At 36.5% G+C, this 17,329-nt stretch overlaps 1 long non-coding RNA gene across 2 annotated transcripts in view; it reads right to left on the bottom strand.

Annotated features, from left to right (window-relative positions):
• Window positions 1-17,329, bottom strand: part of LOC144303251 (uncharacterized) — a 91,348-nt gene that overhangs the window by 37,150 nt on the left and 36,869 nt on the right. For both annotated transcript variants that reach the window (XR_013370308.1, XR_013370309.1), the window contains exon 3: window positions 12,342-12,506. This is a non-coding gene — a long non-coding RNA (uncharacterized LOC144303251). The remainder of the gene's footprint in view (window positions 1-12,341; window positions 12,507-17,329) is intronic.

Genomic DNA, 17,329 nt, shown 5'->3' with positions numbered 1-17,329 from the left:
TTCTCTTCTTTTCAGCCTTCTATTTTCTACCATTTTATCTTTCTGTATTACTGGCTCCCTCTTCTGCCTCATTTGTTCTAATTTTTAAAGACTCCATTTGGGACTACATCTCAGTAATAGCATTTTTAATTTTAGCCTGACTAGATTTTAGTCATTTTATCTCTTCAGTAAGTGATTCTCTGGTATTTTCTATGCTTTTTTCAAGCCCAGCTAGTATCTTTATAATCATTATTTTAAATTCTAGTTCACACATCTTACTTATATACATATTGATTAAATCCCTGGCTGTGAGTACTACATCCTGTTATTTCTTTTGGGGTGAGTTTCTCCATCTTGTCATTTTGTCCAGAAAAGAAGAAGGAAAGAGAAAAAACAATAATAACAATATCAACAACAGAAAAAAATAGAAAACAAAAAAAAACCCCAAGCCAAACCAAACCAAAACTAGATCTTGGGCATGTTTTGGTTTGCCTGTTAAAGGAAACTATATCCCAAAATAAGAAAGAAAGAAAAACTAATACATGTGTGTGTGTGTGTGTATATATATATATATATATATATATATTTATGCTATATATATAGCATAAAATACAATGAAAGGAAATAAAAAGTAAAAAGTATAAGAACATATATATATAAATAAAAATTTAAAAGAATAAAAAAAGAATTGAAAAGAGATGATAACTGAAAAATAATACTAAAAGACAAAAGAATAAAAATACAAAGAAACCTATATATTGTTATCCCTAAGATCTGAAGCTTTGCAGCCCTCTATGATCAGTACACCTGATGTGAGTGGGTTGTTTGTTCTGGTCTTCTGGGGGCGGGGGTGCTGGTGCACTGATTTTCAGGTGGACTTACCCTAGTGCAAATGCATCTCCAGTGTGCACAGCAGTGCTCAGTATAAGCAGCTCTGGATTCCACTATGTGGAGCTGTTTTACTTCCTGAAGGCCTTCAGCACAGATGAGTAGGAAGAATGTAGCTGCACCTTGCTCTCTAGCCTTGGAGCTGAAAATTCTCCCCTTCCCCACTCTTCAGTGAGTCCACACAGAAAAGCAATCACTCTTGTTTCCTCATTCTTCTTGTGATCCTGGGGATCCTGAGGCTATACTGTCACTTCTGGGATTCCACCCTGCTTCACCACCTGAACGTTTTTAAATCTGGGACATCCCCCATTAGAGCAGACTTCTAAAGGTTCCTATTTTGTACTCCTCTGCCTATAATACTTTGCAGTAGCCTCCTTAAGCAGGTTTCCTCCCCTCTGCCATATGCTCAGCTATATCACATCAGATTCAAGTCTGCATCTTCTACCTTCCAAATGGTGGTTTCTTTTCTACTTGTAGACTTTCAACATTTGTTTTCTCAGACTCTGATTGATTTCTTAGATGTTCAGAATTATTTGAAAACTATCTAGTTATATTCAAGGGAGGAGACAAACTTAGGGTCCTCTACTCCTCTGTCTAACTCCACCCCCTGCTTTGTTGACTTTTTCTCCTTTGTTGTCTTTTTTGTATTTCATTTTGGATTTTTTACTGCTATATCTTCAAGTTTACTATTTTCTTTTGCAATAGCTCATCTGGTGTTAATCCTATGTAGTGTATTTTTTATCTTGGACATTATAGTTCTTATCTCTAGAAATTCTATTTGAGTCATTTTTATATATTCCATGTCTTCACTTACCACATTTAATCTTTCTTCTAGCTTCTTGAACACATGGAACTCAGTTATAATAACTTTTAATATCCTTATCTAATTTATTACCTATGTCATTTCTCCATTGGTTTCAGTTGATTTGTTTTGTTATGGATTCCACTTTCCTGTTTGCTTGCATTCCTGATAATCTTTGATTGGGTATCAGACATTGTGAATTTTAAATTGTGACACTAGATATTTGTGTATTCCTATAAATATTCTTGAGCTTTGTTGTAAAATGCAGTTAAATTATTTAGAAACAGTTGATCCTTTAAGGTCTTGCTTTTAAGTTTTGTTATGTAAAGATGAGAGCAGCATTTAGTCTAGTGCAGAGTTTCTTAATCTTGTCACTATTGACATTTTGGGTGGATAATTCTTTGATTTGGAGGGCTGTTCTGTGCATTGTAATATGTGTAGCAGTATCATTGGTCTTTCTATACAGGTAACATCTCTCCAATGTGATGATCAAACAATGTCCTCAGATATTGCCACATGTCCCTGGGAGGCAGGATTTCCCATGATTAAGAGGTATTAGTCTCGGGCTACTTTTTTTCCCCAACTACTGAGGCCAGACTTTCTCAAACACTCTATCTGGTGCCTTGGGTATCCAGAATGAGGTTTCCCATTCTAGCTAGTGGGAACAGGAACTATTTCTGGCTCTGAGACCAAAAGATTGTTCTCTCTGGCCCTCTTTGAGTTTTTTTATCCTGGCCTTAGCTATAGTTTCTTCATATGCATGTGCTGATTACTTAAAACTCAAAAGGGACACTGCAGATCTCCAGAGTAGCCTTACTCTCTGTCTCTGCCTTTGTTTCTGTTTCTCTGAACAGTTCTATCATCTCTGGTGTCCTGGTTTGTGAATTTTAGGTGCCTTGGCTTCCCAACTCTGTCTCATTAAGAAAGTCAGCCAGAACCTGCCTATGTTCCCTCTTTTTTTTTTTATCACAGCCTGGAGACTTTATTCAAGCATTAAGTCAGGGCAAGCATAAAGCTCACCTTGCCTGTTTCATTTTTCAGGGATTATTGTCCTTTCGTTGTCTGATGTCTAAAGTTTTGAAAACTATTGTTTTATGGATTTGCCTTTTTTAGTTGTTTCAATTGGAAAGATATATATGGCTTCTGTTACTACATCTTGGCTAGAAGCAAAAGTTAAGACTATTCCATTTTAACACACAGACATATATAGAGTGCATATATGTATACTGATATGGAATATACTTTTTAATGTTTTTTGAGACTCTGATCTTGCATTATTACTCTTTTTATTTGATAGGTTTGTTGTCAAAGGGGACACAGCTACCTATGGCCATTTAAATTTAAATAAATCAAAACTAACAAAATTAAAAATTCAGTTCCTCAGTTGCAGCAGCCACATTTCAAGCCACATATGTCTGATGGCTACTGTATTGGGCTGTGAAGAGAGAGAACATTTCTATCATCACAGAAATTTATATTAGACAGTGCTGTTCTAAAGTCTATTTGGAAGAACTATTTCAAGCCTATGACTTTAATTATTATTTGTTTTCTAAGAACTACAAATCTATATTTTCACTAGATGTTTTTCCATCATCCCATATCTGTGTAACCAATACCTATACATCTTTATATGGCTCCTTAAATACATTTTGTCTCAAATTAAACTCACCAGGGTCTTCTTTCTGCTCAACTATGCCCTAATATTTCCTCTCAGTGAATGGTATCATCCACTTCCACCCAATTACACAGTCCAGAAACTGGACTTTTGCTCTCACTCAATGTCTCATCCTATCAGAACTGAGTTATATTATTTTAAGATTTCTAGTGGCCACATGCCCAACTATAGCACTCCTTTTTCTGCCTTAATAAAAGCCCTTCTGCCTTGATTCCAGTGTAGGTCTGCTAACTGAATTTTTCTCTTTCCAACTTCCTATTTCCAATGAAAATGCCTCAATGCTACCTAACTTCAAGAATGTGGAAGATTATGATCCTACTAAGCTGGAAGGAAGAGAACCAGACCCATTGCTAAAAATCACTAGTGACTATCAAAGAATATAAGAAAATAACTCCCAATTCTTTAATTTTATATTCTGACTTTTCAATTAATTTTCCTACTAGATTTGGAGAATGGGTTGCCTCCAACTATTTATCAGGCTTCTTTGTATCTAATGTCACCCATCCTTGGCTTAGCTAGTTTGTACATGCAATCAAATTGTCATAACTTTATTAAGCATGATGGGGCTTTTAAACTACTCTATGAAAAGAAACAGTTGATATTGCTTGATATTCAGGCACCTGCCCTAGAGAGTTTTAAGTTGATTTTTCAGCACTTAGCACAGTGCTTGAAACATAAAAGTATTCAAAAATATTTCTTGAGTAAAGTGAGTTTGCTCTGCATATTAAATATTAAGTATTTTATCCTCCCAACCTTATTGTATAATAGGTTTTATTTTAAAGAGAAAAGTATGGAAGGACTGAAATATTAACACTGATTATTTCAAGAGCTAGAATGGTGGGAAGGGGTAAGTTTTTAACTCCTTATATAAAAAGAGTTTTCTCTGTATTTTTTAACTTATTATCCAGAGCAATGTATTTAATTTAATAAATACAGTGAGGTGAAAACAACAATAATAAAAATTCTCCACACTCTGAAGGAAAACTAGAATGAACCACTAATGGCAGCTGGGTTGTGGACTGATTAGATGGAGAGCCAGACACATTCTGGAGTTAAGACTATGGCTGGATAGTAGTTCTAAAATGAGAAGAAGGGAAGACAAGGAAGAGAAGAGATTCAAATAATGGAGAAGGTGTACTGATAGTTGCAGCTACTTAATTTTGCCATTATAGTGAAAGAACAGGCACAGATAATATGTTAACAAATGGATGTGGCTGTGTTATTATAAAATTTTGATTGCAAAAATCAGTCAGCTGGCTGGATTTAGCTCACATGCCACCATAATTTGCTGACTTTTATATCAGAGGGAGGGAAAGATTGAGGTAAGGTTGGAAATAATCTGGGATTCCATTTATCTGGGATAACAAAGAAGTTCTTTGCATTCAGGGACTTCCAGTGATAGGCATTCTGGTTGCCTGTGATGCCTCTAGCTATACTAGTGTGAGCTGCTGAGACCACAGCTCTGGGTTTCCATTAGCCATATAAACAATCATACCTCTCTGGGGAGGTATGTGACTAATAAATTTAAATAGTTAAGTGTTTCAACGAATATAATGTACTTTGGATATGATATACAAAGTGAATTTAACTGTTACCAACATAACCTTCTCAAACAGAGAGCTGATGAGGAGCATGGGTCAGTCCAGGCTAGGCCAGACTTGGTCAGTGTGCATCTACTTTATTTTCTTGTGAGTCTTATAAGGTGCTCCTAGCATCCCTTCACTATGTCTTTGTATCTGTGGTTTGCTGACCTCTTTTCACAACTCATTGTTTGAACTCATTCTTGATAATGCTTTTTTCTTTTGGACAATTTCTTACCTGCTTGATCTCCATGTGAGGAGGTAGGGGCTCTCTCCTGCTTCCTTTGCTCTTCCTCTTGTTATTGGGACTTTTAAGTTGTCAGCCTCTCAGTGATAATGAGATCTTATCATTAACACCTTTGGTGTTATTTCTGTTGTGTGGATGCTTTCTCATTTTGCTCACTTTAGGTAGTCTTTATTTTCTGCTTCTCAGGACTATGCCAGCATTTAGAGGATTGTCTTGGACCTTTCTTAGCAAAATCCACAAATAGTATATGGAGTAATTTTGGAGTAATAAATAGGACTCTGAGCTCTTTTTAATGGGCTGTCAGGGCAAAAGAAAGACTTTTATATTGTCCTAATCTCTGAAATATTTCCTGGGCACTTTATTTCAAAGCAACCTTGAAAGATGAGAATATCAAAGAGTTTTTCAGCCCCTTGACTTTTAGCATCCGTGGAAGAGCTGTTTGGTTGTAATTCTTTACTGAAGTCCTTACAGCTGCTTCTCTTCCCTAATGCTCCATTGCAGGGGTGAACTTAAAAAGACAAGATGTTCTGACACAGTCATGCTGAAGCCTGGTAGAAGGCCCTCAGGGTCTTGACGTATTTTATGCTAGAATCTATCCTGATGTTGATTATGGTTCTGTTAGGACTGTGAAAGAACCTCAATCACCCTGAGAAGGTCCTAACAGAGGTGGAGAAAATTTTGTTGTCTGGAATGATGCATCAAGAGATCTTACAAATGTTTACCTTCCAGGACAGTTCTTACTGGCTGATATTATGGATCGTAATCTTGTTTTCAGGACAGAAAACTCAATGTAAGGTCAAGTCTGACCTGTATTCACTTAGAATCAGAGGGGGAAAAAAAGCTAGTCTAAAAAACTTTAGTTCAACAATAGTAAATACAGCATTGAAGATGTCAGCTGCTAATATTGGATAAAGAGGGGGGCACTTGATGGGATGAGCACTGGGTGTTATGCTATATGTTGGCAAATTGAGCTCCAATAAAAAAAAAACGATTAAGTAAACTGAAAAAAAATAATATCGGATAAAATACCCTCAAACTAACTATATTGTAAGTTTACCTCTTTTTCTATAGGCATACATCTTTTCAGGATGTCTTTTGCATTCTGCCACAAAGTATGTTTGTATATTAATTTTTTAAAAAATATTTTATTTATTATTTATTTGAGAGAGAGAGGGAGAGCACACAAGTTGAGGGCGGTTGCTGAGGGCATAGGGAGAGGGACAAGAAGACAATCCACTGAGCAAGGAGCCCAATATGGGGCTCTATCCCAAGACCCATGGAATCATAACTTGAACTAAAGGCAGATGCTTAACTGACTGAGCCACCCAGGCACCCCTGTATATTAATTTTCTTATTTCTGTCTTAAAAAGATTTATTTACTTATGAGAGAGAGAGAGAGAGAGAATCTTCAAGCAAACTCTCCATCGAATACAGAGTCTATGTGGGGCTCAATCCCAGGACCCTGAGATCATGACCTGAGCTAAGATCAGGAGTCAGGTACTCAACCAACAGAGCTACCCAGGTATCCCTGTAGATTAATTTCCAATTAGCCATCAGGAAAAGAATAGTTGCTATCTATTGAACAAATATAATTAAAAACAAAATCTCTCTTAACCCAGAAATCCTCTTCACAAGGGTAGTAGAGAAAGAAAACAAATTTACTAATGAATAAGCATTAAACCAGAATGTCCTGCACATGACAGGCAATCTGCTAAGAAATTGTAGGCAGAAAAGAATCACACCCCCTTATAGAATCAATCACCTACAACCAATTACATATATGTTTTCAAGATAAATAATAACTGATTCTTAAATAAGAGGACTTGACTACTCCATTTGTTACACATAATTCATCCTAACTTTACCTGGTAATTGGGGTGACCATCTGTGTTAGCTAAATTGCTTTGATCCAAAGGAAAAAGAAACTTCTCTTCTTTTTATAACAGGAGGCAATTTTACAAATTTGAGTAAAATGCCCACTGAAATTTGGCCCCTATTCTCCATTAGAAAGAAACATTATGCTCTCTGTTGTTGGGATTTCAAAAAGATAGTTCCCAGGTACTTGAGAAAGCCATTCTGGGTCATAAGATAGACAAAAGACCAGCTGACAAAGGTTTATTTGGGCTTCAAAAGGATTTGTATACACTTCAAAGAGCTGAGGAAATACAATTCTGTTTTTTAAGGTAAATGCTCAAGGAAAAAGGAGGAGAGGAAAATCTCTTCCCCCTATTTTCAATTGGGAGAATCGACTTATTTTTAATTTGTATTTGTCTTTACTCACCTAAACACTCTAGAGTAAGAGGACTCCAAGAAGGCTGAACAGAGCTATAAGAGTTAAAGTGATAAAAGAATAAAATCTACCTAGAATATTTATTCTTCCAATCCACCTACTCAACTCTATAGTCAACTAATATTTGACAAAGCAGGAAATAATATCCACTGGAAAAGGGACAGTCTCTTCAATAAATGATGTTGGGAAAATTGGACAGCCACATGCAGAAGAATGGAACTGGACAATTCTCTTATACCATACACCAAGATAAAATCAAAATGGTTGAAAGATCTAAATGTGAGACAAGAATCCATCAAAATCCTAGAGGAGAACACAGGCCACAGTAACTTCTTGCAAGATACATCTATGAAGGCAAGGGAAACAAAAGCAACAATGAACTATTGGAACTTCATCCAGATAAAAAGCTTCTGCACAGCAAAAAAACAGTCAACAAAAGTAAAAGACAACCTACAGAATGGGAGAAGATATTTGCAAATGACATATCAGATAAAGGGCTAGTTTCCAAGATCTATAAAGAACTTATCAAACTCAACATCCAAGAAACAAACATACAATCGTGAAATGGGCAGAAGGCATGAACAGAAATTTCTCCAAAGAAGACATACACTTGGCCAATGAGCACATGAGAAAATGCTCTGCATTACTTGCCATCAGGGAAATACAAATCAAAACCACAATAAGATACCACCTCACACCAGTGAGAATGGGGAAAATTAACAAGACAGGAAACAAATGTTGGAGAGGATGTGGAGAAAGGGGGACCCTCTTGCACTGTTGGTGGGAATGTGAACTGGTGCAGCCACTGTGGAAAACAGTGTGGAGGTTCCTCAAAGAGTTAAAAATAGAGCTACCCTATGATCCAGCAATTGCACTGCTGAGTATTTACCCCAAAGATATTGATATGTGAAATGCCAGGACACCTGCACCCCAATGTTCATAGCAGCCATGTCCACAATAGTCAAACTGTGGAAGGAGCCAAGATGTCTTTCGACAGATGAATGGATAAAGATGTGGTATATATATACAATGGAATATTACTCAGTCATCAGAAGAGATGAATACCCACAATTTGCTTCAATGTGGATGGAACTGGAGGGTATTATGCTGAATGAAATAAGTCAATTGGAGAAGGACAATCATCACATGGTTTCACTCATACGTGGGATGTAAGAAATAGCAAAAGGGATTTTAAGGGAAAGGAGGGAAACCGAGTGGGAAAAATTAGAGAGGGAGATAAACCATGAGACACTCCTAGCACTGGGAAACAAACATAGGGTTGCAGAAGGAGAGGTGGGTGGAGGGATGGGGTAACTTGGTGATAGGCACTGAGGAGGGGTTGAGCACCGGGTGTTATACTATATGTTGGCAAATTTAATTTAAATAAAAAGTGTAAAAAAATAAAAAAGTAGACTTACAAGAAAAAAAAATCTACCTAGAAAATGGGTAGGGGGGTTCTTGGGAGGAAGGAGGTAGACTAAGCATGTGGCTCACTCTTATATAGATCCAAATAGGATTCCCTTGCAGTAAAGAAATATATTTGCCTAGGAAGGAAATGGAAACTCTAGGAATTAAGGGTGGTATAGAAGCAGTAAGGAACTGATTTCACTGAAGTCCAATTGACTATTCTTTCCATTCCTGATCCCAAGCCTGTGAGTTACAGGTATTATTTAGTGATTTCTTCTCTTTGATATTAAAGACATTTCATTATGTAGCTTCTTTCCATCCTTTCCATGTTTCTTCTTCTTCTCTATGTCTCAGTCTTTCTTCAAGCCTCAGCTTACTACAGATTTTAGCCAACATCACAGCATTTTTAAAGTAATTCTAACATTTATATCCATACCCAATGATGCATCTTATTTCCAATTTTTCTACAATTTTAGAGATTTGGGGCTCACCAGAGAACCTCCAGGGCATCTACACTAGTCCCTCCTTACTTAATCTTCTTTCTCCTATTCTCATTTTGAAAAAAATCTCATATATCACATATTTGAAAAATTTTATATTCTTTAGATCAGGATTTGATGCTAAATAATAAAAATTATTTAAAAAATCTTCCAACTTTGTGAGTTTCTTTCTTTTCTGAAGATCAGAGTATAGAATAAATTTTACTTTTATTTTGAATGTCTTGGAATCTGGCTTCCCAAGTAGTATATATTCTTGACTGGGCCAACTTCCCCTTTTGCCACCTGTTGCAAAATCCAAGGTTATGTGGTTACTTTCTCTCAAGGGTTTAACATTTCTTTTTAACCAAGTCTTTATTTCCTGTTAGAGAAGCAGTTTTACAAGTTACTTTCTACACTTTCAGAGAGAAACACATTTCAGAAGCAAAGTCCAGAATTTCTAAGATAGGATTTGAGCAAGTGAGGTGTCTTGATTATTGATCTCCTATATCACTTGTATAACTTGTGCTTATAAAGTTTATAATCTATATCAAAGTTCATTCACATATTTTATCAATCCAGGATGTGGTGTGTTGTATACTTATAGAATTATTTCCTTCTTCCTCCAGCCTCATTTTTCCTAAAATCAAATACTCTGCAGCTTCCTTCTGCTCCCAAATTTATATATTTTCTTATACGTATATACTTTCTTAATAATTAAATTTATTACGTATTTCTCCTAATCGGCTGTTTTTTTCTTAAATGTGGTTTCTATTTCCTCTGCTGTATTCCAGCTGTATCTTGGTGAAATTTGTGGGGTAGACTTACCACTTTCTACCTCATTGACTACTTGTTTTAATAACTTTTTGCTGTGCTGCAACTTTTATAATGGGCAGAAACTGTCTTTATTTTTATTTTTCTCTATGGTATATATCATAAGGTTTGATGCATAGGTGGTTGGTAACTATAAATAAAATAGTGAAGGCAGGGTCTGTTAGTCCTAATTATAAATTTTTTTTAATATATTTTTTTAATTTTTTATTTATTTATGATAGAGAGAGAGAGAGAGAGAGAGAGAGAGGCAGAGACATAGGCAGAGGGAGAAGCAGGCTCCATGCACCGGGAGCCCGATGTGGGATTCGATTCGGAGTCTCCAGGATCGCGCCCTGGGCCAAAGGCAGGCGCCAAACCGCTGCGCCACCCAGGGATCCCTTAATTATAAATTAATATAAGACTAATATTTGAAAATATTTTTTTATCTTCTTAAGCCAAAATAGAGTAATCAGGCAGATAAGGAAACAGGATACTTAAATCTAGAAGTGTGAAAACAGGACAAGCAGACCGAAATTGACAAATCAGAGACAAAGATCAAACGAGAGTAAAGTAGGTATGTTTATAGGAACAAGAAGCAAATAAAAATGGAAGTATATTCAGGGCAGAGTGATTCATAAACCAAAACTAGTTTAAAGGTTTTATTTATTAGAGAGAGAGAGAGAGAGAGAGAACACATGATGAGACCAGGGGGAGAGAAAGAAGGGGAAGGAGAGGGAAAGAATCTCAAGCAGATTCCACATTGAGCATGGGACTCGATCTCATGGCCCTGACATCATGATCTGAGCTGAAACCAAGAGTAGGATGCTTAACCAACTGAGCTACTCAGGTGCCTCAAACTGAAGCTAGTTTAGAAGGCCTTTTATAATTGGTTATTTTGTTTATCAATACCTATATAAGTAATACATGCAGCAATAGTATTGAGTGGAGTTCTTATCTACCACATTCATAATTCTGAACAGAATAATGTCTGATAATCCCATGCTTTGAAGTCTCTAGATTCTCAGCCTTTGAATATATATTGTGGTTTATTTTGATGGTAAGTGTGAAAGAGTAATGGGAAAATATCCCCTGAGTTTAAAAAGTAATTTGTAGAAAAAAACAAAAGCAAAGTCTTCCTTTGGGTACTCAATGAGGTTAAGGCCTTAGTAAATTTGTTAGGTTTAAACTCGTCATATGCATATGGTAGATTGCCTGAGTAGGTATGTATCTTCCAGTGATGGATATGCTCTGCCAGGAACTTAGCCTGCTTCTTTATTAAAACAATTGCTAAAATAGTTCAAATTCAACAACACACTTTGCCATGGAGTGAGGATAGTAGAGGGTGATGATATGAAGAAACACATGGAATCTTACTGAATTTTAATATGGGAGGTAGGAGGAGTGAGACTCGGATTTGGCGTGGACTCAGACATGGACCCTGAGGCTTTGTCTCTTTCAGCTTTTATTAAGAAAGATAGCAGGGATGCCTGGGTGGCTGGTTGAGTGCCTGCCTTTGGCTCAGGGCCTGATCCCAGGGTCCTGGGATAGAGTCCCATATGAGGCTCCCCACGGGGACTCTGATTCTTCCTCTGCCTATGTCTCTGCCTCTTTCTCTGTGTCCTTCATGAATAAATAACTAAAATCTTTTTTTTTTTTTTTTTTTTTAAAGAGAGAGCTAGCAGATTAGCTATAGGAATGATTAACTTTGGGAAGCAGAATAAACATGTTTACTTCAACGGGTAAAAAAAAAAAATAGGCTATTAACTCAAGGTGGGGGCAGAGGATCTGAATTTGGAGAACAATGTGGAGAAGAATCAGTGGCCTGACTCAGGACCTCACATATCCCCAGTGCGCCTAAGACTATGACACTCATTTCTCAGATAAGCTCTGGAGCTGGTTCCCCACAACACCTAAACAAAGTTATAGGATATAAATACCATGAAACCATATAAAATAAAGATTCTTCACTTTTGAAGAATTTTGTCCCTTTTTAGGTGAAGTTCAACTATGGGTAGTATCTAGGGAAATATTTTGGGAGTTAAAGGTATTTAACTCTCAACTACAAATCCTACCCCATAAGCTGCTTCTGCCTGTCCATCAGGCAAGCATGGCTTTAGTAAAGAGAGTTTTCCAATTGCAAAAGCAAGATAAAAACAGAATATGGGGAAAATAAATTTGTCTGACCTGTATGCTGATGTCCCAGAAGAAGGCAGAGAGGGTGCTTTCTGTTAGTGGGTACAGAGTAGGCAATCAATCCAGACAACAGAAAACTTTTACTTGTTGGAATAATAAATTATCCTACCACTGTGCTTCAGATGCTCCTGAGGGTACCCTTTGGAGTTTTTCTTTCTGAAAAACAAGTGAGAAACACACTTTTCAACTCTTCTGGCCAGCCCATGTTCCTTTTCAGCATATCTTTGATCCCCTCTCCTAGGAAACAGACTTAACCTTGCTGGGCCAGGTTATGTGAGTAGGTGGAGGATGGGTTAGATGGGTATGGATATTAAGGAGGATGCTTGTTATAATGAGCATTGGGTGTTGTATGTAAGTAATGATTCACTGAATTCTACTTCAGAAACCAATATTTCACTGTATGTTAACTACTTGAAATTTAAAATAAAAACCCCAACAAAACAAAACAAGACAAAAAGATAAGACAGATTAATAAAATGCTCTGCTTTTTGAAATTTAATAGGAGAATACCAAGAAAAAAAGTTGTAAGCTGGTTCCCTTTTAAAACTTCCAATGGTAAAACAAAACAAAACAAAACAAAACAAAACAAAACAAAACAAAACTTCCAATGGTTTGTCTTGCCTCATATACATCCAATCAGAATGTCTGAGCAGGGGGAGAGCCAGACATTAGTATTTTTAAAAGATAGCTGGTAATTAAGAAACACTGCTCTTGAAAAAAACAAACATAAGAAATATTTTTTTACCTTGTTAATTACAGGAGCTTTCTGAACCAGAGGCAGGGTATTTTTTTCTGCCTTTGGTGGTTCTTTACTTTGGAAAGTTGACACCGTTCCTTTTGCTGACATTATTGTAGTTTGGTGTATAGATCTATTGGCAATTGTCTTTATACACCAGAAGTTTTGGTGACAGCTGTGTTTGATCTCTTATTGATAATTTGGGTGCACTATGTGTAGATCCAATACCTGGTTCTCTACATGGAGTGATTTCTTTTTGAAGGGAATCTTTAAGATCTACCTTTAAATATCTTCTTTCAACAATCTTTCTAAAACTTTCACATTTGGGGGCACCTGGGTGTCTCAGTCAGTTAAATGTCTGCCTTCAGCTCAGGTCATGATCCCTAGGGTCCTGGGATGGAGTCCTGCATCAGACTCCCTGCTCAGCAGGGAGTCTGCTTCCTCCTCTGCCCATCCACCCTGCTCGTGATCTTTTTCTCTTTTGCACTCTCTCTCTTTCTTAAATAAATGCATAAAATCTTTAAAAAATTAAAAAAATAAAATTCTCACATTTGGAAAAAGTCCAATTTAAAAAAAAATCAACATGTTACCCTTCTTTAGTTAATATGTTCATCAAACAAATATTTGTTAATCACTCATTCCATTCCTAGGACCTCTTCCAGTTACTGGAAATATGGAAATAAGCAAGACAGAGATGGTCACAAATCTCATGGATATTACATTGTAGAAAGAGAAGGGAGTGATGAGACTGAAAATGAACAAAGAAGTAAATGTACAAATTCTATGATATAATTTAGGATACTCTAAATGCTTTGAGAAAACCAAAATGAGGTAATAGGATAAAAAGTATTGGAGGTAGGGTGAAAGTCACCACTTCAATTGTGTGATCTAGAAAGATATCTATGAAAAAGTGACATTTGAGCTAAATTCCAGTGACAAGAAGGATCCACTATGGGAAGGTCTGGGGGCAGATCATCCAGGTATAAAGGGACTCAATGACAGATCCTCATATAGAATGAGCTTCGTAGGTTCAAGAAATTGAAGGCCACTGCAGCTAGAACTAATAAATGAGGGGAAGAGTGGGAGGTGGAAGGGATGGGATCTGAGAGGTAGTGACCCAGGATGATCTTAAGTGTGAGAAACTGAGAACTATGACTCAAGTCGTTGCAGTTGGTTTAGATACTATATTCAAGCACAATACATGCAGGCGAATATGTGTGGACTCTACCAAAAAAACCCAAAAACCAAAAAACAACGACAAATGAATAAACAAACAAAAAGAAGAAACACTGTTACAAATGTATAGAACAAATTGATGGTTGCCAGAGGGAGCATTATGGGCAAAATGGGTGAAGGAGAGTGGGAGATACAGGTTTCCAGTTATGAAATGAATAAGTCATAGGGATAAAAGGCACAGCATGAGGAAGACAGTCAAAGGTATCATAATAGCATTTGTATGGTGACAGATGGTAGTTATACTTGTGGTGAGCATAGCATAACATACGGACTTATCAAATCACTACATTGTACACCTGAAATTGAAGTAATGTTGTGTGTCAACTATAATTTTAAAAAAAGAAGAAGAAATACAAGACTTAAGGAATCAGAAATTCTGGACATGTCATCCAGTCATCAATGTTTTCACAAGCTTTCCAAGTGATTCTTAGGTACACTCAATTGTTATTTTTAGCCTTTAGCCATATTACAGTTAGTTGGTATAGGTTCCTCTTGGATATGATAGTTTCTCAGATTTTCTTGTTTTTGCTGACAGTTTTGAAGAGTACTGGTCAGGCATACGTAGCATGCTTTTTGACTGGAATTTGTATTATGTTTTTCTTGTGATTAGACTAGGCTTTTGGGTTTCTGGGAAGAAGGCTACAGAAGTAAAATGTCATTTTCCCCAAGAGTACATACTATCCATATGATTTATGACTATTGATGCTGATCTTGATCATCTGGGCTGAAGTAGTGGTTCTCAGATTTCTCTTTTGGGTGGAATATCTACATAATTTATTTGGAATTCTTCTGCATGAGAGATTTGTCTCCTCTCTCCATTTGTTACCTACCCATTCATTTATAGATTTTATACTTTGAGTTATAATCCAATACTACTTTATTTCATTGCTCAAATTATTACAACTTTGGCCACCAGAAGCTCTTTCAGGTAGCTCCTGTGCTCCTTTGATGTATTTACATCAGTAAGTATGTGTTAGCACTTCCTTACTTTATGATGTTACAAGATGCTCCAGGCTCATCTTGCATATTTCCTGTCTCAGTCCTAGAATCATTCAAGTTTGAGAACAACTGTTTTAGACTAATCATTTGAGGAAAGAATATATGCTTAGGAGGAAAACATAGGTTCATCAAACAAATATTTCAGGTTCAGACCATCAGAAATGTAGACCAAAGTAAAGAGTTAGATATTATTCTAGCCATCTTAAACACCACTGGAAATTTTAGTCAGGGGAGACATATTCTTTGATATATTTCTAAATGGAGAATAGATTGTAAAGGAAAGCAAGAATGAACATAGAGAGACAATTTAGGAATTTAGAGAAAACTAACAAAACTTGAACTAGAGTGGTAGGAATGGATATAGTGAGAAGTGGCTGGATATAGTGAGAAGTGGCTTGAACTAAAGTGTAGGAGTGGATATAGTGAGAAGTAGCTGGATTCAGAATGTGTTTTGGAGGCAGAACCCAAAGTATTCATTGATGGACTGATAAATGGCACATGGAGATAGAGTAGAGAGCTGAAGGGAATGAAGGAAACAAATCATAGATAAAAAATAAAGGACCCAACTGCATGAAAGACCTAAATATGAGACAAGAATCTTTAACCTCAGCCACATCAACTTCTTGCTAGACATGTCTTCAAAGGCCAGGGAAATAAAAGCAAAAACAAACAATTGGGACTTTATCAAGATAAAAAGCTTTTGTACAGCAAAGGAAACAGTTGGCAAAACTAAAAGCCAACAGAATGGGAGAAAATATTTGCAAGTGTCATATTAGATAAGGGCTAGTATCCAAAAATCTATAAAGAACTTATTAAACTCAACACCCAAAAGCCAAATAATCCATTCAAGACATGGGCAGAAGACATGAACAGACATTTTTCAAACAGGACATACAAATGACCAACAGACACATGAAAAAATGCTCAAAAAAATAAAAGAAAAAAGAAAAAAATGCTCAACATCACTCACGTCATCACTCACATCAGGAATTACAAATCAAAACCATAATGAAATATCAACTCACATCTCTCAGAATAGCTAACATTAACTATTAGGGAAGCAACAATGTTGGTGAGGATGCAGAGAAAGGGGAACCCCCTTACACTGCTGGTGGGAATGCAAGCTAGTACAGTCACTCTAGAAAACAGTATGGAGGTTCCTCAAAAAGTTAAAAATAGAACTACCCTATAACCTAGCAATGACACTAACTAGGTATTTATCCAAAGAATACAAACATAGTGATTCAAACGGCACCTGCACCCTAATGTTTAGAGCAGTAATGTCCACAATAGCCAAAACTATGGAAAGAGCCTAAGTGTCTATCAACAGATGAATGAATAAAGAAGATGTGGCATATGTTTATAATGGAATATTACTCAGCCATCAACAAGAATGAAATCCTGCCATTTGCAATGATGGAACTAGAAGGTATTATATACTAAGTGATAAATATCTGACTGATTCTTATCAGTCAGAGATAGACAAACATCATATGATTTCATTATGTGGAATTTAAGAAACAAAACAGATAAACATGGGGGAGGGAAGGAAAAATAAAATAAGATGAAATCAGAGAGGGAGACAAACCATAAGAGATTCTTAACTATAGGAAACAGGCTTGCTGGAGAGGAGGTCGGTAGGGGGATGGGGTAACTGGGTGACAGGCATTAGGAGAGCACTTGAGGTAATGAGCCCTGGGAGTTATATGCAACTGATAAATCACTAAACTCTACACCTGAAACTGATAACATACTATATGTTAATTAACTGATTTTAAGTTAAAAAAAAAAAGACCAAGAGTTAAGGAGTCAAGAACAGGTGAGGTAGGGAAGTTTGCAGAGGAGTAGGTTTGGGGATTGAAAATCAATTTCTGTGTTGGACATGTTAAATTTGAGATGTCTATTAAACATACAGGACACATTAAGTGAACGAACAGCTTGCGTATTTGCAAGTAGATAAGCAGGTATGAACTTGCAGAAAGTTCAGCATTGGAGATGTAAATTTGGG

Source organism: Canis aureus, chromosome 32 (genome assembly GCF_053574225.1).
Source record: "Canis aureus isolate CA01 chromosome 32, VMU_Caureus_v.1.0, whole genome shotgun sequence".
NCBI lineage: Eukaryota > Metazoa > Chordata > Mammalia > Carnivora > Canidae > Canis > Canis aureus.
This window is presented reverse-complemented; position numbering and strand designations above follow the sequence as displayed.